Source organism: Gossypium hirsutum, chromosome A02, assembly GCF_007990345.1.
Source record: "Gossypium hirsutum isolate 1008001.06 chromosome A02, Gossypium_hirsutum_v2.1, whole genome shotgun sequence".
In the NCBI taxonomy this organism is placed as follows: Eukaryota; Viridiplantae; Streptophyta; class Magnoliopsida; order Malvales; family Malvaceae; genus Gossypium; species Gossypium hirsutum.
Genome location: NC_053425.1, coordinates 56,817,396 through 56,839,608, shown reverse-complemented (window position 1 = coordinate 56,839,608; position 22,213 = coordinate 56,817,396). Strand labels below are relative to the sequence as shown.

General features: G+C 32.7%; 1 non-coding gene across 1 annotated transcript; it reads left to right on the top strand.

Moving 5' to 3' along the window:
* The first annotated feature begins 713 nt into the window (after positions 1 to 713).
* Positions 714 to 820, top strand: LOC121216958 (small nucleolar RNA R71). Its single transcript, XR_005913166.1, has one exon. It is a non-coding gene; the product is annotated as a small nucleolar RNA R71 (small nucleolar RNA).
* Positions 821 to 22,213: the final 21,393 nt, after the last annotated feature.

The following is a 22,213-nucleotide window of genomic DNA, read 5'->3' as shown; positions in this document are numbered from 1 at the left end:
TTAGTTTCAATGTTGCTAGGAAAGCTACCTTGTGGTCTTTCTGAAATCATCTTAGTAATTGACCTATTTGGTTCTCAAGCCCTTGAATTGATGCTTGTTGATTTTTAAGCGCTGTTTAAGTGTTTTGGAAATGAGTTTCTGACACTGAAATGAATTTCATCAACATCACCTTAAGATTCAGCTTCTTCTCTTGTGAGTAAGGTTGTTGTTGGAAGCTTGGAGGGGGTTGTGGTCTCTGATTTCCTTGACCACCCCAAGAGAAATTGGGATGGTTCCTCCAACTTGCATTATAAGTGTTACTATAAGGATTATTCTGAGGTCTAGAATTATTACTCATATAGTTAACTTGTTCATTCTCTGTGCTAGGGCTGTAGGATAGGCATTCTGGATTGTTTATCCCTCCTCCATTTGTATCACACTGCATCACCGGGTGTACCTGCATAGAACCATATAAACCATCAATCTTTTTATTTAGAAGTTCTACCTGAGTCGACAACATAGTGACCGCATCTATGTTGAAAACACTGGTTACTTTCATTGGCTTCGTTCTCATAACTTGCCACTGATAATTATTTAGTGACATCTCTTTTATAAACTCATAAGCCACTTCAGGTGTTTTATTATTCAGAGTCCCACCGGCGGCTGCATCGATCAATTGCTTAGTTGAGGGGTTCAAACTGTTGTAGAAAGTCTGAACTTGTAGCCATAAAGGTAACCCATGGTGAGGGCCCCTTCTCAATAAATCCTTATACCTCTCCCATGCATCATAAAGGGTTTATAAATCTATTTTTACAAAGGAAGAGATATCATTCCTCAACTTAGCTGTCTTGGCTGGTGGAAAATACTTCAATAAGAAATTTAGTCATTTGGTCCCATGTAATGATAGAACCTCATGGTAGGGGGAGTTCAACCACTGTTAAGCCTTATTTTTAAATGAGAATGGAAACAACTGAAGGCGAATGGCGTCATCAAAAAATGCCATTAATTTTAAAAGAGTCGCAAAATTCTAGGAAATTAGCCAAATAAGTATTTGGGTCTTCGTCCTGCAAACCATCAAACTGAACAAACTGTTGAATCATTTGAATAGTGTTAGGTTTCAATTCAAAATTATTTGCAGCAATAGCAGGTCTAACAATACTCGATTTAGCCCTAGTTAAATTAGGCTTGGCATAATCGTACATAGTACGAGGAGCAGGATTTGTGGCAACTACATGAGATAGCTGATTATTCTTATTTTCAGTCATCTCTTCAGTAATATTAATGATTTACTCTGGCTCTTCTACTGTATTTTGTCAACTCTATCTTCCTTCTCGACGGTTTCTGCTACTTGTGCTTTCAATCTCATTATTGAATACTAGAGGTCCTAATGGGTTTCTTCTAGTCATAAACTAATGGAACCTGCCAGAAACAAATAAAAGAAAAGTTAGTAAACACAAATTAAAATAAAAACAAATATAAAATGCAATAAAATTAAAAAAAGGGGCTAAATTAATAAAAATTTAGTGTTACATGATGATGATTGACTTAACTAACTAAAATCACGACAAAGGCAAGCGCACCTATCGAATAACAATATAGTTATGGTGAGTCGGGAATATCGTATCCACGTGGACTAAAAGTACTATTAATTACTCTCTTTTTATTATCTAGCCAATAAATTGAATGATTTTTTTAATCTATAATTATCTAAACTGATTATTAAGACGCAATAGAGAATTAGGTAAGAAAATTTTTGAATGAACCAATGAGAGAGACAATACCTAGGAAAGAATCCACCTAGACTTCACTTATTATTCTGAATCTGAATTAAACAATTTATTCACTCGCCTTGATCCGTAGAAATCCCAGATTATATTAATATCACTTTCAAGAGTAAAAATAACTAGCTCTTGGTTGATTAATTGAAATCTCTTTCTAATTAAAACTTCTATTTAACTCGATCTATAGATTCCCCTATTAGATTTGAATCTAATCCGATAGATTTATGTCATCCTATTTCTAGGATTGCATGCAACTCCACTCAATTATGCTAGATCTACTCTTAAATGGGGACTTTTGCTCCACTGAAATAAGCACATCAATTATGAATTAATATCCTGAAAACATTAAAACATGAAATAAGTACACATAGTTGAGATTAAGAAATCAAGTATTTATCATGTAATTCAGAAATTAAATAACAAGATCCATCACAGGTTTCATCTTCCCTAGGTATCTAGGCAATTTAGTTCATACTTTGGAAGGAAAACATCTCAAAGTTAGAAAAACAACAAAACATAAAGAAACCCAAAAACATCTAGAGAAGTTGACTGGAGATCTTTAATCGTGAATGAGATCCTACTTCTAAGTTGATTCTGACGATGTTCTTCGAGTAATTTCTTCGCTCTTCTCTGCGTGATCTCTGAGGTCTTCTTCTAGTGTGTATTTAATGCTTAGAAACCCTAACAAATTAGAATTTTCTGCGTGTTAGGGAAATAGGGTTTGAAATCGACATGGGCTGGCACATGAGCATGTGGCCAGCCGGTGTGGCTCACACGGGCGTATGCTCAGCCCATGTGGGAATGCCCAGGCCGTATGGTTCCTGAAAATAGCTCATTTTGTCTGATTTTGGCCTATTTTCCACTATTTTTGCTCCCTTATGCTCTCCTAAGTATAAAAACATGAAATTAAAGGATTAGGAGAATCAAATTCACTAAATTATATAATAAATCTTCCAAAACATGCCAAGCATGAAATTAAAACACGTTATTTTTATGGTTTATCATCAGTTAGCCAGGGACTAATTTGCAAAACTGTTAAAGGTTTAGGGTTTTACCATTAATGAATATGTCTATATTTTGATGTTTGATGATAGAAAATGAATGGTTATTGTTAGATAAAAACATTTGTTAAGTGATTTTGGTTGAAATTGCAAATTAGGGATTTATTTGTAAAATGTGAAAAAATCATGGTTAAATTGTGAAATTAATGAAAAATATGGGATGCTATGTTAATAAGGGAAATTCGGCTAGCATGGATAGGGACATAATTGGCATGAATTTGTATTTTTATGAGCTAGGGACTAAATTGTAAAGATGTTGAAATATTATGGGAAAAAGTGTAATTTTTCCATAATATAATTTTTGGGCTAATTTGAATAGAATGATAATTGAAAAGGTTAAATTTGATATTATATATATCAAGAAAAACGAAGTTCGGATCTAGATCGGGTGAAAAATAAAGTATTGGACTAGTCGATCCATTTCGTCGTTTTTGTGAATCAAAGTATGTTCGTTTGCTAATAAGCATTAATATAATTGTGTTTTAAATGCTTTATTATTGAAATAATTGTGAATATGAACTTACGGATATGTTTGACGAAGAGTCAGCAATTTGAAATCCTAGTTGAACCTTAAGAATAGATTAGGATATAAATGACATGTCATTAGGGGTTATGTGTTTTGGGTGTTGGTCCGTACGTCCTACCGGTGGCTGAGTTATCCAGCATGTGTTGCAATTTCTTTTTAGCTTGTGTAAGTAGCACCATGTACCTACGTCTTGATCGTTAGCTTGTGTGAGTAGACCCATTAATAGCTCGAGAGTGAGCATTATATGAGTTGTGAGATTGAGATAGCTTCGGCTATGTATTGGCACTTAGGGTGCGAGATTCCTGATTATTCGATATTATTCCAAATGGTTCAACATGTATTATCAAGGATATGAATGAGTATGAGATTGATACCAGTTAGTAAGGTATGTACATGAATCATACAAGTGTTGAATCGAAGAAAACTTGTGAACTTCATAACTAACCTTGTGAATGAATATGTGATAGGTTTGTGGATCAATATGAGTTATGTTATGATATGTTAATTGCTTAAATTGTGTATATATGGTAAGTTTTACTTTAAGCATACGAGCTTACTAAGCTTTATAGCTTACTCTGTTACTTTTTCGTGTTTTATAGTGAATATTGAAGCTTGCTTGAATTTGGGAGTCGTTGAAGATCTCATCACACTATCAAGCTATCATTTTGGTACTTTTGAACTTATGTATTTAGTTATATGGCATGTATAGGAGTTGTGGTTATATGGTATATATGTTGGAAATGGATTTAACCATTTGATTTGGCTTGTAAATGATGAATGTTTGATTATGTGTATAGCCATGTGATTTGGCTTATTTTGGTATATTTTGTGATGTATATATATGTGCAAATGGCCTTTTGTTATCTGGTTGATAATGGCTATGTAATGCTTGTTGTGGATTGATATTTTGGGTATCAAATAGTTGAAAATTGAGATTGGTATGCTTGTGGTTTTAGGCAAATTAGTGTATAATTGAAAGTGACCATATTGATGTTTTAAGAATGTGAAATTGATATGAATTGAATGGTTTATTGTGATATTTGAATGTTGTAACAGCCTGATTTAGACCCTAATTGGAACTGTGGTTTTTAGACCACAATCCGAGTCAAAAAAATATTTAAAAATTATTTTCTGTGTTTATTTTGTGCAAATTTATATCTGTGAAATTTTTGTGATTTAATTTTGTTGTTTAGGTGTCCGATTAAATAAAAGGACTTAATCGTGTAAATTGAAAAGTGGGTAGTTTATTTTGTAAAGGGCTTATTTCTTAAAGGCTTTCTAAGTTGGAGTATTTATGATGAAATTAGCCCATTATATATAATGTTGGATGGTAGTGGGCATAATATAAGTGATTTTATAATTTATTAACTAAGGTTAAAAAAGGTAAAATAATAATAAATTAATATATGTTATTATATCATAAAATAATAAGCCATATTCATGTTATTTTCTTCATCTTTGCACCGAAACTAAAACAAAGAAAAAGAAAGAAAACAAAGTAGGGTTCGGCCTTGTTCAAGATAGATTAAGGTAAGTGTTCAGCTCGGTTTTTGATACATTTTACGTTTTTGAGATCGTTGCTTCGAGTACTACAAAATCCATGCTTGAATTTTTTATTTTGATGAATATTTTGAGTTGTGTCATTGTTGATAGCTTGTGATATTTGTTGTTTTATGATGTAAAATGAAAGATATGTTTTAGATTAACATATTTTGTATTGGAGTTTTTTATGATTTTGAGTAATTAGGACTAAATTACAAAAATAATAATTTGAGGGACTAAATTGTGAAATAACTTGAATATATGGACTTTTTTGTGAATGGGTAAAATTTGGCCCAACATAAGTATAGGGAAATTTGGTGTATTTTGTGTTTTGTGCAATAGGGACTAAATTGTAAAAATTGTAAATGTCAGGGGTAAAATGGTAATTTTCCCATTTATGTGTTTTTGGACTAAATTGAATGAAAATATGTTTGAATGAGCTTAATTTGATTATGTTTAGATCAAGAACCAAAGAAATCGGATTTGGACCGTGGAAAAATGAAAGTTGTCGACTAGCAGCCCTGTCCTGTTCTACGACGTCCGAGGTAAGTTTACAAGCAAATAGACATGTTTAATTGTAGTTAAATATTAAATATTAATGCTGTTATGAAATGATGAAGTTTATATTTGATATAGCCGAATATGGAAAGGCTTGGTTACTTCGTTTCTAAATTCGATTCGACCGTGTTACGACGTCCGAAAGCCCTGTATGAACCTTAGGAATAGCTAGGATACATATGTCATGACATAGGATTCTGATATATGTGTGCAAGTAAGTCCATGGCATCGATTTGCGTTTTCGATATGTGCTTACGAGTAAGACCCTGTCTGAGACAGTGGCATCGGTATGTGGCTACATGTAAGACCACGTCTAGGACGTTGGCATTGTATGATATATGTGATAATCTGAGTGTCCTATCCGATTCTGAATGGTTCATCGGGCAAAGGTAATCGTGTATGAAACTTATGATACGAGCTAAATGGCCAGGTATGAGTTAGACCAATAATTAACAAAAATAAGGTAAGTGTAATTGACCTATTGCACATTGTTGAATAAGTGTAAATTTTGTATATGAGAACTTATGTGCATTTGGTCATGTGAATAATATAAGTACATAAGATTATACTATGATCTTTGGGTTTGTGTATGTAAGAATATATGAACTAAGAACCTAGTGATTATTCAGCCTTGAAAACTAGATAATGATTTGTAAATTTTGATCTTGCAAGCGTTCAGACAAAGTGAATATATGATTGTATATAAATGTATGTGATTATATATAAGTTATATGGATGTATTCGTGCCTGGAAGTGAATGTAAATTGATGTAATAATTCTAGTTTAAATTAGTCAAGTTGAATGAATCATTGAGTTGTTGAATTGCTTATGATTTACTAAGCTCCGAGAGCTTACTCTTTATGTTATATCTATTTTGTTTTATAGATTTTGAAGTCAAGCTACAAGTTCGGGGATCGACAGTCAAGATCATCACACTATCTACAGCTGTGGTACCTTGAACTAAACTTGAATTATGGCATGTATAGGCTGGTTTTGGAGTTAAATATTTTGAAAATGAATGTATATACAAGCCATGAGAAAATGGCTAAATTCCTTAAGTTGGTTTTGATTGCGCTTGGGTTGTGGTCGTTACTCTTCTTGTGTTCGGTTTTAGATTGATGATGATATAAGTTCATTTTGACTCATATGCTGTGTGCCATGGATGGATATAGTATGAGTTACGTGTTGAAATGTTGAATTAGGATAATGACTTTGCATGACGTATGGAGAAATGTGCCGCAACTTATAAACATTTATAAGTGATGCTATGTGATTGTGTATCAAAGTTGGATTATAATTTAGTAAGTGATATGATAAATTCGATCATAAGCTTATTATACTAATTTGAGTATGTCTGAGTTAAGGTAAAATATATATATGTGAATTTACTCTTATGCTTGGGTTTAGATTCGTAAATACATGGCATAATTATTAGTAAACCTAGATTTGAGTACTACCATTCGGTGATGATAGGTAACTATTATTAAATACATGTTAAAATTGTTTTGATTAATTATTTGACATGCGTGCATAAATCAAGTGTGTGCAAGGATTGTTATTTGCAATTTATTGCCAGTTTGATTATTTAATGAATTTTTGCATGATATAATATTAAATTACCATTAGTGTTCTTTGAGAGATTTATGCCCAATGGTTAAAAAAAAAAAGGGTGTTTGAGCCTGGTAATAAATGTTGCGTTCTTTATGTGATGATGATTCATCAATTTGAAATTTTAAGTTGCCTTATAGTTTTATTTGGTCATGTTCAGTTACATATACGTTTATAAGTAATTAGAAAGTGAATTAGATTGCCTTATTGTACTACTTATGAATAACATAATAATTTAAGTAGTAATGCCATATTAACAGAATAAAAAAAAGAGAGTAATGAAATGTATTTCATTTAATGCAACCTATGCATACACGTGACATATGTATACCTCAAGCCAAATGATTAATAATGAACCCATAGATATGTTCCATGTTTCGTGTATGAAGTAAATATTTAAATTGTACATACATTTTAGATTATGCATTATTTGTGATGTATTGTGTATCTTAAATTTCTTTTAAGATTTGATAATGAATTGAGTTATAAGCTTATATGTGATTTGAATTTTGATTTGAAATTTATAATTAACATTTGTATGAATAAAGTTTAATCGGTAATACCTCATAACTTTAATCTGGCGACGGATACGGTTAAGGGTGTTACAAGTGTCTTGTGGTTGTTGGTATGGAATTAGCATGAATTAAGCTTGGTTGAGATTGGTTTGAATGTATATTTATGCCATGTTATATGCCATATGATTTGTATAGGTGAATGCAAATTTGAGTGAGCAAGATGGCTTGGTAAATAGTCTATTTTTGTCCACACGAGTAGAGACACGGGCATGTGTCTTAGCCATGTGTGACACACGGTTAGGTGACACGGTCGTGTGCCCCCTGGTGTTTAATTAGAAGCCAAGTCAGTATGCTCTATATGGCCCAGCACACAGGTGTGTGACTTGGCCGTGTGGCATAAGTTAGTATACCCTACAGTTTTGGCATGGCCTGGCACACGGGAGTGTGAGGCCATTTCGAAGGGCACACGAGCTGGTTGCACAAGTATGTGGTTGGCTGTGTGACCCAAGTCAGAGAGTTACACGAGGTCGGACACGGGCTGGGACACAGGCATGTGATCCTATTTTGAATGTCCACACAGCCCGTGACACAGGCGTGTGGCCCGTGACACTGGCGTGTGTCCCTTGTATTTTGAAAAATTTTCTAAGTTTTCTAAAAATTTCTTAAGTTATTTATTTAGTCTCGAACCACTTCTAATGCATGATTTGGGCCTCGTAGGCTCGTATTAGGGACGATATGAATGATTTTTATTTGGAATGAAAAAAAACTGTATGAGAAATGTATGTTCGTTTGAGTAATAAGTCCAGTAATGCTCTGTAACCCTATTTTGGCGATGAATATGGGTTAGGGGTGCTACACATATGCTCCCACCTTTAACATATCCCACCCCATGCATGTGATATGGCCAAAACACTTGAAATCATATAGGCATGTTTAACATGTAAATGACATACGTACTCAAGGTACCAAATTTTCACATTTTATTTTCATAAGAATATCACATATGCCAAATAATTACATAACATGAGAATGAGATGTACAAATTTTCATATTATTAACAAACATCAATAACACACAACATGCTTTTCACAAGTGTACGGTTTAAGAAAGATACTTGATCCACAAGAATGACTTATCTCACTTTAAGGGTACAACAAGTATCCACATTTAATCATAATTTAAATAATCATGATTTTAACAATAAAAAAACATAAATTTATTTGTTTAGCGTTAAAACCCACACCTGATTTGTAGATCTGATGTGAAACGCTCCTTATGAACACTCTCACTTAGATTTAGCCCCAAAAGTCTTATCTAATAAAATCAAACGATGATTAAAAGTTAGGATTTATCAAGAGCATCATACATAATATAAGTTAAGTCTCACTACTTTACTTGTCCTATGATCTAATACTCGGATCAATGATTTCGTCTCAAACGCTAGTGATTTCCTGGATTGTTGTTAGGCCCTTCAATAAACATAAGGATCAAGCATTAATACATGAGGAGAAAGAAATCTCAATTACCACTATACCATTCGGTTAGGAAGGGGATTAAAGGGAAGAGGATGATTACAGTACTACTCTTATACATACACTACTTGGTCAACACAATAAGATCAAAGATTCGTTTTGATGAAGAAACGAGGAGTCAAGGGATTTATCAAAAGATAACTAGATTAATGAGTCGAAAAAGAAAGAAATGTTTTAAAAAAAGGCACATTAAGCACATTAACCACATGGGAATAATTGCAAAAAAAAAAATAATTTAAAGGATGTTAATGAGGAAACTTAAATCTAGTGCCTTTACGAAACTAACTAAGCACTTAACCACTCAGTTCATTGTTTTTATTTTATCAGAAAATATTTAAAAACATGGAATGACCGTTGTTAAGGGTTTAAAACAAATTTGCACTAAATAAAAATTAACGAGAGGGAAGAAATTTAAACTCAGATCATTAAGGACAGCTCCACCACTACTCAATCACTATAATTGATATTCATTTATTATCAAATGTGCTAAGGTCATGTAAAAAAAAATTTGGACGTGACCATTCTTGGTTAATTAACCCAATTTTTACTAACCTGATTTTTGAGATGTGATATGAAAGTTCAACTGTGATTTTTTATGAGATTGGATGGGGAAAAATTAGCTATAAAATTCTTGTTTTTTCATGTTGCAATGTATTTTTATTTATTTTAAAGACTTTTTACTTTTTTACCATTATTGTTATGTATCTTTTGAAAATTGGGTGATTAGAATGTAATTTCAAGCAAAGTTTAGAGATAGTTGGTATAGCTTCATAATTTCTAGTACAAATTATGTTTTTTAGTCTTTTTAATTTTTCTTATCTTTTATATTTTTAAAAATTTTCTTTTCATCAGTTTCCTTTCCATTTTTAAAAATAAATTCAAAGAAAATTTATAATAAATAATATTCTAAACTAAAATTTTTTAACAAATATAATTAATATTTACTTAAATTTTATAATAAATATTTTTAATTATTTCGTTTCTTCCTTTTTCCGTCATTATAAATAAATACAAAAGATAAATTATGATTTAAAAAGTTATTAATTAAATGTTGGCTGTTAAAATAAATCCTTATACTTTTTCATTAGCTAAATAAGCTTCTATTCTTTTATTTTTATTCAATAAAGTCCTTGTTGAGAAATATACGTAAATGAATATTCTGCAAGAATCTTGTGCCTACTTTTGGTTCCCCCAAAGGACATTTCTTCATCTTCAATGTATTCAACAACCGCGTCATCTTATAGGGCTTTGGTTAAAGTATAAGTTTAGGCTTAATGGTAAACTTGATATATATTTCTGTATTTTTGTCCAATTTAGTATCTAAATTTGTATATAAAATATGAGGTAACAAGAATAACAAAACAATGCATGCATAATAAAGGAAAAATAAGAGTTTTGAAAATCTAAAAATAAAATAAATTTAGGTTATCCTATTAAAAACAATTTAAAAAAAAATAAATTTTAGAAAATAGTTTGATTTTTTAAAAAGGTTGACATTTTTTGGTGTTTGGATAAACCTACATAAACATTTTTTAAAATTTGTTTTTAGTGAAACAAACACAACATAAATATATTTGGTACGAAATATTATAGTAGCATTTTCTTTTGACAATCGAAATTCATTTTATAATAATTAATATCACATACAAACTTAATAATCTAATTCAAACTTAATTTAAATTACATATATTACATATATGAGAATGGATAGTGACACATTTTAATTGGAAGTGATAAATGAAGCTACGCATGATTTAAAAAATCTCATAATTAAATAATTAAAATATTTATATTTTATACTATAAAATATTTAGTATTAATTTTTTTATAAATAATTATCTATATTTATTATTAAAAATATTAATATAAATAATTTTTAATAATACATTAAGAATATTATTTAAAATAAAAATTATTATTGCGAAATTTTATTATTAAAATAAATTTATAATATTAAATAATTTATTATATTAATAATTTATTTTTGATAAGTGCTAAAAGTAACATATTTTAACATCATTCTTAATGCATTTTTAGGTGATTATTCGATGTTAATTATGAATTTGATGTTCATAATCCTTTAAATTCATGTTTTTATGCTTAATAGAGCATTTGAGAGCAAAATGAGTGAAAACCGAAAAATCGAAGCGAGTTGCAAGAGCCACACAAGCTGACCCATTCCACACGGTTTGGCACTCGCAGGCTATAGCCAATAGCCCACTCACTCTACCCTAAACTCTCTGTGTGGCTATCGCCCTCCCTTCTTAACTTTTGGGAACACTCGGGAGGGCTAGCCACTAAGAACTAACAATAGCTCTAACGTGCTCACACTAATGCTGTTAACATAGACACTAAGAACTAACAATACCAGTAACATTCGGGTGCTATAGGCAATAGCACCCTCACTCGTGTTCACACTAAAGCTGATAACATATAAATATAAAAACTAAAAGCTCCATAGTCTTCAGCTTGGTCTTGACAGATTCGATCGGGTGTTCATAATCTGGAGTAAAAGGATTCTAACCTTTGCATGCCGGTAGCAAAAACCGATGCCTTACCACTTGGATATACTCTATACGGCCTGTTTTGGATGGTAACAACGGGGAGAGGGGGAAAGGAGAAGCAGGGCTCAAAGAACGTGGTGACATAGCGAGTAAGCAACAAGGTTCTCCCTTTACTTTAGGACCAACTACAACGCTACACGTCCATGTGGTAAGCCATGTCGATTTTACAGATTTGCACTCTGAACTACAAAAAATCATGATTTTTAGTTTTTTCGGGCATTCTAAGACGTATATATGACAAACATGAGAAGATAGGATAGAGCCATCATAGGATATCCAAAAAAACAACTCGAAAAACATAATTGAAGTCGATTCTGAAGCAGATTTCTGCTAAGATTGAAGATTCTTAGTTGGTTTTTTTAGAATATTATCATGAGTTTCTTTGTTTCTTTCGGTTATACTATGTCTTAGATGTTTTTATTTGCAGGTATGAACTGATTTTCAAAATACCTAGGGAGATGAACCCTATGATGTATTTTGTCATTTGATTTTTATTTTACGCAATAAATGCTTAATTTCTTATTCTCAATTATGTGTGTTTAATTCTTGGTTTAATATTTCTAGACTATTAATCCATGTTTGATATGCTTAAGTCAGAGGTTGAATAGACCCCATTTAAAAGTAGATCTTGCGTAATTGAGTGAAGTTATATGCAATCCTAGAAATAGTAAAACAAAAATCTACTGCATTAAAGTCAAATCTAATAGGGGAATTCATAGCACAAGTTAATATGATAATAAGAGTTTTAATTAGAAAGAAATTTCAATTAATCAACCTAGAGTTAGTTGTTCTTACTCTCGAAAGATATTTTAGCATAATTTAGGGATTTCTACGGATCAAGACACTAAGTAAAGTAATTGCTTAATTTAGATTGATAGTGACAAATGAAGTCTAGGTGAATTCTTTTCTGGGTATTGTTTTACTTATTGGTTGCTAATTGATTATTTTCTTGTTCTGTTATTTGTTGTGTTCGTTAGTTAATTAATTTAGTTAATTTTAGTTTTTAGATAATCACTCGAATTATGCAGTTAAATAACAGAAAGACAGTAATTACTAGTACTTTTTGTATTTGGGAGAACGATATCTTTGCTCACCATAACTATACAATTAATTAACAAGTGCATTTGTCTTAGCCAAATTTTTAGTTAATTCTGTGGACATCAATTTTATTATTGAATGTAAATAATTAAATATGTATCTTTTAATAATATTGAACATTATAATATTTGATAATAATATTTTTAAAAAATAAAATAAAAAGTTATTATTAATATACTAATATTAGACTTGATTCAATTTAATTTTTATATAAAAATAAAAATATTCATAAAATAATTTATGCTTTTCAAAAAGGCAAGTCAATTTATAAGAAAATAGATATTTTTCATTAACTTGTAAATCATTTTTTGTTGACCAATCTGTTTTTCATGAAACAAACACAGAAAATGAAAAAAATCCTAATTCATTTTTCATGAAACAAACACTCTCTTATTATATTAAATTAAAAGAATAAAAAAAATAAAAATGAATTAAATATTTCAAATATAAAAAAGAATTAAATGTCATATGTCAAATGCTATATGTCGGTCATAAATTAATTATTTTTGCCACATTATCAAAAAATTGTCATTGTTTTGAAGTAATTTGTATATTGATTGAAAAATTTATGTATCAAATTAAAAAATATATTAAATTTAGATACTAGATATTATATTAAACGTTTATGAAGTGCATGAAAGTGGCAAGAAGCTTCCTCCCGCAAAAGTAAGTATATATATATATACATATTTATGAGGTTAGTTCGATATTAGTTTTCATGCAACCCCGGCCCGTTGTTCTCTATCTCTTCTTAATTTTTGTATCTCTGAAACTCGCATGGATAAGAAAATGGTTGATGTTAAAGCGTCGGTAATGGAATGCCAAAAAGCAATACTTGAGAGTGAGAAGAAGAAGAAGAAGACGACGACGAAGAAGAAGAAGAGAGGAAGAATCAAGCGAAGGATTTTTGCCCTTCTGTATAAAAAACTGAAGCTAGCAACCCTACACTTCATCGGTCATTATCTTCTTAGCAAGACCACCACCACGACCAACAACAACAACAAGAGTTTGAGTTAGCAATTTCTTCCTTCTGTATATATATCTTGAGTTACTTTCTAGGCTTGTTGCTTAAATCTTCCTTTGGTAAATGCATTTTGTTTTAAAGGAATTGTGTTTGCTATTGTGGTCTTGTTAATAATAATCTTTTGGTGAGATCTTCTAAGAAAACGATTGTTGGATACTGTCTATTTTGAATATTTTCAAACATTTTAAATTTTATATTTGAAGTACATCTAATAATTTTTGGATACGATATACGAATATGAAATAACACACAAGAAAAACAATAACATGAGGATGAAAAAAAAATGCATTGCGAATTTTCATATAATATGTGTGTTAATGTGTTAAAATATGTAGACGTATCAGAGTTATAATATGTGAAAATTCACGTTAATGACAATACATGGATTATTGTCAACTTTAATAAGATAAATCTACCCCTATTGACATATTTGGTGGGTGTCGAGAAGCCACGTCATGTAACCCACTTTGCTTCAAGGCTGATATCAAAATTGAAGAGAAATAAGGGGTCAATCCATTCGCCATTGGTGGTCTGCAAAGAGACTTGATCGACCTTACTTGAAAAGACAATTATTCTCTCTTTATCATAAGAGTCTGCAATTAAGGAGCTAATTAATTAAATATGCATTTCTTGTTTAATAAAAGAAAAAAACAAGGACCTTCAAATATTAGTTTCACTCAGCTCATCCCCTCTTGGTCACAAATTCAATAACAGTTAGGATAGCCCCTTCTGCTGACTGCTTGATCCTGTCACAAATTGCTGGGTGTCTACAAGCTGCAAGTAATGATCAAGAATTTAAATTTGGGACAAGCTAACACAAAGATATATCTCACCTTATCCATTGTCAAAAGAATACAGACAGAAGCAACAATTGTATTAAAAACCTCCATCTTTTTGTATGTTCAATTAAATGCCAACACGTCCTATATGGGTTAATAATAAAATAAATAATTTTAGAAGGACCGGAAACTTCATCTTTTAACTTCAGAATCCGTATCTGCACAGCGTGGAAGATAGCATTATCTACCAAAGACAAATGCCAGTGGAAGTTAAAGAAAAATAAACAAGATTAGCAAGAGGCATGAAAGTTTTGCAAAATACCAAGGCAGTCTACTTACATGCCGAGTATGGTCAATTTGCTTGGTGTGTGTGCAACTCCATAATAGCCACTAACACAGAGCATCCGGAACTTGACAAGTATCTCATATACTGCAAGACGGCCTCTTCTTTGATAGATAATCAACATATGAAGGAACATTTTGATCAGTTTGTCTTAAATAATATGTGCAATAGCTGCTCTGCTCGGCCAATAATTGTTTCACTTTTTTCCAGTTAGCGCAGCCATGAATCATAAATAAACTCATACAAAGATAAAAGAAATAAAATTTTTAAACAAGGAGATAAGTAAGCATCATTCCTCTTTTGAAATCTCATCATCTACCAAATTTAAAAGAGAAATCTTTAGACGAAAGTAGAGTGTAGCGATTGCAGCAAGGGCAGAGACGCAAAGGGAAAGACGAAGGCAATGCCTCCTGGTCACCGGAAGACATTTTGTAGTCGGAGTTGTGGGCTAGACAGGCGAAAGCTAATTTCCTGAAATTCTTCTTTATTTGCTATTTAGTTATCTGATTTAAGGAAACGATGTTGAATGCTATTTTGAATCTAGATTTTATTCACCAACCCATGAGTTAAATCTCATAGGGTTGGGATTACTTGATGAAACTTTTATTTCCATTTTTGGCCACGGCTTAGATCAACTTTAATTTACTATTTTGTTCAATGGTATTTATGAATTGCATGCGTATAACCTCTAGACGTAGGTGAATTTGCAGCATGTTTATGCAATTAATCTAATTCTGACAATGTTAGATTTGGTAGATCGAAATTGAATGATATGGGCGAGTACTCGAATGAACACTGTAGCAGACTCTAAACATATAGCATTATTCTGTACAGAAAGAAGAAGAACAGTAGTAAGAACCAAACTTAAAGCCTATAGACATATAGTGCCCTAGGAGAGGTAACTGAAGGCCTAACTCTCGAAAAAGGCAGACCACAGTAAAACTATTCCGAGCAGTAGAATAAGACTGAACTTGTCGAGGTATTATTGGTTAATAAGGGTAGATTCTTGCTAATCTCAGCCTTACAATTCAACATCGTAGATCCTTTAACCTTTTTTGTAGCATCTCTATTTTCGCATACGTAGTTGTTACTTGTTTACATATTATTCACATAATCATTATCGTAATTTCCATTTCATACTTACTCTTGTCTTGCCATAACATTTTCATTATTTGTTATTATTCACATATTACTCACATCAGTATTCCTTAGTTATCTTTGCATTTTTATTATTGTTTTTTCCATAGCATTAAACACACTCCTTTATAATAACTTGAACAATTTATACCTACCCGATCCTTGTGGAGAAAATCTCACTTATCACTTTATTACTTCATCTGACGTGTACACTTGCACAATTCACTTAGCATATTCACATACGAAAAATTTTTGGCGCTGTTGCCAGGGATTGGCAATTTGGTGAAATTTGGTTTGGTTATTTTGCTTAATTACATTAGTTTTATTTAATTTAGTTGTTTTTAATTTCTACAAGTTTTCCATTAGTGCATGAGTAGAGGCATTCCTGTAGACGAAGCGTATCCTTTTGACCCAAAGATCGTTCTTCTCCAGCCTAATATGGTCCCTGAGTGGAAATGGGATTGGATTGCTATGGATTTCGTGACTGGGTTGCCAGTGACTCTGAGAAAGAAAGATGCTATTTGGGTGATAGTCGATAGATTGACTAAATCGGCCCATTTTATACCGATACGCCCAGATTATTCTCTGGATAAGTTAGTCGATTTGTACATTTCAGAGATTGTTAGACTTCATGGTGTACCATTGTCAATTATTTCGGATAGAGATCTGAGATTTATGTCGCGATTTTGGAAAATGTTGCAAGAGCCTTTGGGAACGAAACTGAATTTTAGTACCGCTTTTGATGTGATCCTGATCGCATCATGTAATGTCACAACCCAACGCCGTCGAGATTGGCCTAAACACGAGGGCCCCAAGTGCAAGATGAAGCTAATTTTTAGCTCATTTGAATTTCTTTTCGTGTGGTTCAACTCATTCGAGCTCAAGTTAGCTCATTCGTGCTCAAGTCAGCTCATTCAAGCTCAATTTAACTCGTTGAGCTCGTTATTAGCTCTTTAGCTCTTTTAATTTAATTTGCCGGAATAAATTAATTAGTTGAGTTAGTTATTTTAGCTCAAATAATTACTAAGTGTTTAATTAAGAAATCTGGACATTTTAATTATGTTTGTTTATTGCATGTTTAAATTGTTTTAATTATTACCTAGCATAAATGTGTTTGCCTTATTACAATTATTTAATGTGTGCGATTTAAGCTAAGTAAATTTGTTGAATTTGCTAGGACAATTTACATGGACGGCAAAGAAGAGGTGGACTGCAACAAGCATAAAAGCCGAATTAATGTGGAGGTGAACGGCATGAAATTAAGGAAGCATTTGACCAACATCATGCATAATTTATGGAACAAATTAAGGAAGCACTTGACCAACATCATGCATAGTTCATGGAAGAATTTGAGGAAGCATTTGACCAACATCATGCATAATTCATGGAAGAATTTGAGGAAGCATTTGACCAACATCATGCATAATTCATGGAAGAATTTAAGGAAGCATTTGGCCAACATCATGCATAATTTAAGGAACAAATTGAGGAAGCACCATGGCCGAATTTGGCTTCCAATTTTACCCATTCGGCTACCCTTTTGTTTTGCCTATAAATATGTGTTAAATTTCATTGTAAAAGGGGAAGAACCTTGAATTAATGTTTTTACATTTTGTGAGATTGTTTACAACTCTCATTGTTCTCCAAAGACTCGTTTGACTTATCAAGTAACCCTTGTGGCGTCAACCCATTCTTCTTATCCGAACTTATCACTTTGCATCCAAAGTGTGGCGTTCAAGTTATACCGAGGTTCCTATCATCTTTGATAGTGGGTCAAGGTTCCATTTTATTCGTTTTCCATCCATACAACATTTAACCTTTCCTAAGTATTCGTATAAGTCCCGGGTTAACACACTTATATTGTGTTGGTTCAACTTGAATACTTGGTTTTCATTCACCTATCATCCTCAATACACTTCATAACCCCTTTTGAACTAAATTTGAGCCTTTATCCCTTCTTTCTTAACCTATCTTCGACAAACCTTGATATTACTCCAATTCACGATCGGGTACATCAACGACTCGACTCTCATCACCGAGGCCGGGGCGTATCAGCTTTTCACCCACAGAACAATAGACAATCTGAGAGAATAATTCAGACACTTGAATATATGCTTAGATGTTGTGTTCTTGAGTTTCAAGGTAGTTGGGAAAATTATCTACCTTTGGTCCAATTCGTTTATAACAATAGTTATTAGTCCAATTTAAAGATGGGACTTTACGAGGCGTTGTATGGCCGAAAATGTTGAACTCCTTTGTATTGGACAGAGCTTAAAGAAGGTAAAATTTTTGGAGTTGATTTGATAAAAAAAAACCGAGGATAAAGTTAAGGTGATTCAAGATTATTTGAAAGCGGCGTCGGATAGACAAAAATCGTATTCGGATTTGAAAAGAAAAGAAATTGAGTATCAAGTGGGTGAAAAAGTATTCTTAAAGGTATCACCTGGAAAAAGGTTTTGAGATTCGGTAGAAAAGGCAAACTAAGTCCTCATTTTATTGGACCCTATGAGATTACCGAGAGAATAGGATCGGTTGCCTATCGTTTAGCTTTGCCGGTGGAGTTGGAGAAGATCCATGACATGTTCCATGTATCCATGTTACATCGATATGTATCGGACCCCTCACATGTGATTACCCCAACAGACGTTGAAATTCAACTAGACATGACTTACGGCAAGGAACCGATTAAGATCTTGCCGAGGGAAGTTAAGCAATTGAGGAACAAAAGTATTGCCCTTGTGAAGGTATTATGGCATAGACATGGGGTTGAAGAATCCACTTAGGAACCAGAAGACACTATGAGGAATCAATATCCGAACCTGTTTACTGGTAAGACTTTCGAGGACGAAAGTCCTTAAGGGGGGAGAAATGTAACATCCCAAATTAAGGCCTAGTAGGAGTAGTGGTTTCAGAAAAAAAATCTGATCTTAAAATATTTATTTTATGATTGTTATGAGGTTTAGAACATGAATATATGCATATGCTAAAGTTTCATGAAGAAATTCCAAGTATAAGGTTTCCAATTGGAAATTAGGGACTAAATTGAATAAGTTGCAAAATTTGTGTTCTAGAAGAAATTTGTATGAAATTGCTTTCGATTATTAATTAGGAGGTCTTAAAGAGTAATTTTCCCAATTTCTAAGTTTTTGGACAAAAATGGGCTTGTATGGAAAAATTTGAAGGAAAGGCATTAAGGGCATTTTGGTCATTTGGTTTTTAAATGAAATAAAATAGGAAAATAAGCCAAAATCAGCTTATTTTCTCCATGTTGCTACCGAAAACTAGGGTTCTCCATAGCTAGGGTTTTCAAGCTTTCCAAGCTCAATAGTAAGTGCTTCCAAGCCCCGTTTTTAATGCTCTTCGTATTTTTGAAATCTCGGTAACTTGCTCTCTCTATTTCTGCCCATATTTCATGTTAGGGTTCATGTTTAGAAAATTACCCATGCATGAGAAGATTATTTTTTGATGTTTTATAGAGGGATATGAGAGTTTAAAGGATAGTAAACAATTTTTACTTTTTTCATGAAAAGGGCTTTAGGGACTATTTTGTGAAAGTTGTAGAAAAGGGTAGAAAAATATGAAATGAAGGAAAAATATGGGCTGTTATGAACATGAAAAATGTTCGGTTAAGCTTAGGTAACCAATAAATCCCATACATTGCATTATTTGAGCCTAGGGACTAAGTTGTAAATATATGAAAGTATAAAGGTAAAATAGTAATTTTACCTAAGTATGAATTTTGGGTCGTTTTGAGTAATGTATGTATTAAGCTAGCTAAATTTGATATTATAGATCAAGAGAATCGATATATAAGCCTTAATCGAGGAAAGAACAAGGTTGACGAGAGTTAGGCTCGTTTTCTAATATTTTATACCGAGGTAAGTACATATGTAAATAAATATATTGACTATTATTATTAAATGATTTATTGATATTTGTATGCTTAATATATTTATTTGGTTATGTTGATAATATAACATGTTTTGATGCCTTACTATGTGAATATGAGATGTTGGCCATATGAAGGAAACCAATTTTGCGAATACGTTTATTAAAGATCTGAAAGTCTAAAATCCCGTTTGAACCTTAGGAATAGTTTTGGATACAAGTGACATGTCACTAGGATAGTTATGTGTTTCATGAACCCAATCGTTATGTGATACATGCTAGGGTTCGGGTGCTGGGTATCCTAAGTAGTGTTCGAATACTCTTTAGCTCTACGAATAGCCCCGTTGAGAGCGGCATGTAATTCTATATCATGAAGCACTTCAATGCATATTTTGTCTGGTAGCCAAGGCTACGCTCAGGCACTTCGGTGCACTTTTTCTGCGTGTCCTATTCTATTCAAAGTGTTCAACGGGTAATGTAATATGAATTTCGAAAGTGAAATTTAAGTAATCTATATGTGTACAAGATGGCACAGGTATGTGCTAAAACTCTATGAGAATTTAATATATGATGGTATCATGACAAGATATGTATTTGGATAGGCATGTGCTTACGAATATGGAAAGGTAAATATGTATGTATATATATGACATGATGAAAGGTATCATAATGTGTAAGTATGTATGCTTAGATTATCATTAATTGAAAAGTGTAGATTATTTGTATGTGTATTTACTAAGCTTTATAGCTTACCCTCCTCTCTTTTCCTTTCCCTTTAGATACGTCAAGCTAGCTCAAAGGATCGGGGAACGTCGGAGCTCAGATCACACTATTTTCAAGAAATTTGGGTATAAAAGGGTTTAATTATTTTGGTCATGGCATGTATAGGAAATTTGTCTATTTTGTGTATATGTGTCATGTTGAAGTAACCAAATGTAATGGCTCATTAAGGCATTAATTCTTTTGTATATGGCCATGTGATTTGGTCCATATTAATGATTGGGATGTATCCCTAAGTTTACCATTGCATGCATGCTAAGATATGTGTGTGTTGTTAATGTGCATTGTTTGGTGGATGACTATTTATTTACTTGCATATGGGTGTATGATTTAACAATCTTGATGGTTTAATAATAAGGAATGTGATAACCATGAAATTGGTGTGCAATGACTAAAAGATAAGGTTGTGTGTGTATACTAATGGATTAGTATAAACATGGTCATAGTGATACTATAACATTGTATGTTTAAGTGTCCAAAATATATCATGAAGTTTGCTAATGAACATATGGGAGTGTATGATTGTTTAAGGGTGACCAATGGCTTAGAGGACAATCTCCGAATGGTCCACACGGGTAGACACATGAGCTTGTGTTTAGACCGTGTGTGACACACGGACAGTCCTATGGGCGTGTCGTTCAGTCGTGTGTCCCTTGCACCTTAAATTTTAAGTTAAAATGCTGGTAGTAAACACACGGATAGAGACACGGCCGTGTCTCTCAATCGTGTGGAGGACACAGTCTCTAGCCACGGGCGTGTGCTTGGCCGTGTGCCTCAAAATTGTATGATGACGTCATAAATAGAATGCTCGCTAAAATCACACGGACTACCACACGGGCGTGTGCCAGGCCGTGTGAGGGACAAGGGCCAAGGACATGGGCGTGTGCTCGACCGTGTGAAAACCCCTGTAGGTTCAAAATAGAAAATAAGTCCAATAATTCAACACAAGTATGGGACATGGGCGTGTTCCCTAGCACACGAGCGTGTGCAATGCCTCTACACGGGCATGTGAGGCTTTAACCTAGAAATTTTCTTAGAATTTTTGTAAGTTCTCGGTTTAGTTTCGGACCACCAATAATGCATGTTTTAGGCCTTGTAGGTTCATTATAAGGACATTTTAACTTTATTAAATGGTTTTAGATTGGATTTTATGGCTCGATTTTACATGTTTGTTTCTATTTAAGTCTGGTAATGCCTCGTACCCTGTCCTGGTCTCAGATACGGGGAAGGGGTGTTACATAAACACAACCACAAACTTATCCAAATATGGTCAGAAAATCTGGTTCATCAGGTCCATAAAAACATCAGAAGCATTCGTTAACCCAAATGTTATAACAAGGAATTCATAGTGTCCATACCTCGTTCGAAATGCAATTTTCGGTACATCTGACTCCTTAACCCTCAATTGGTGATAACCGGATCTCAAATCAATCTTAGAAAACACTGTTGCTCCTTTCAATTGGTCAAACAAATCATCTATTCTCAGCAAAGGATACTT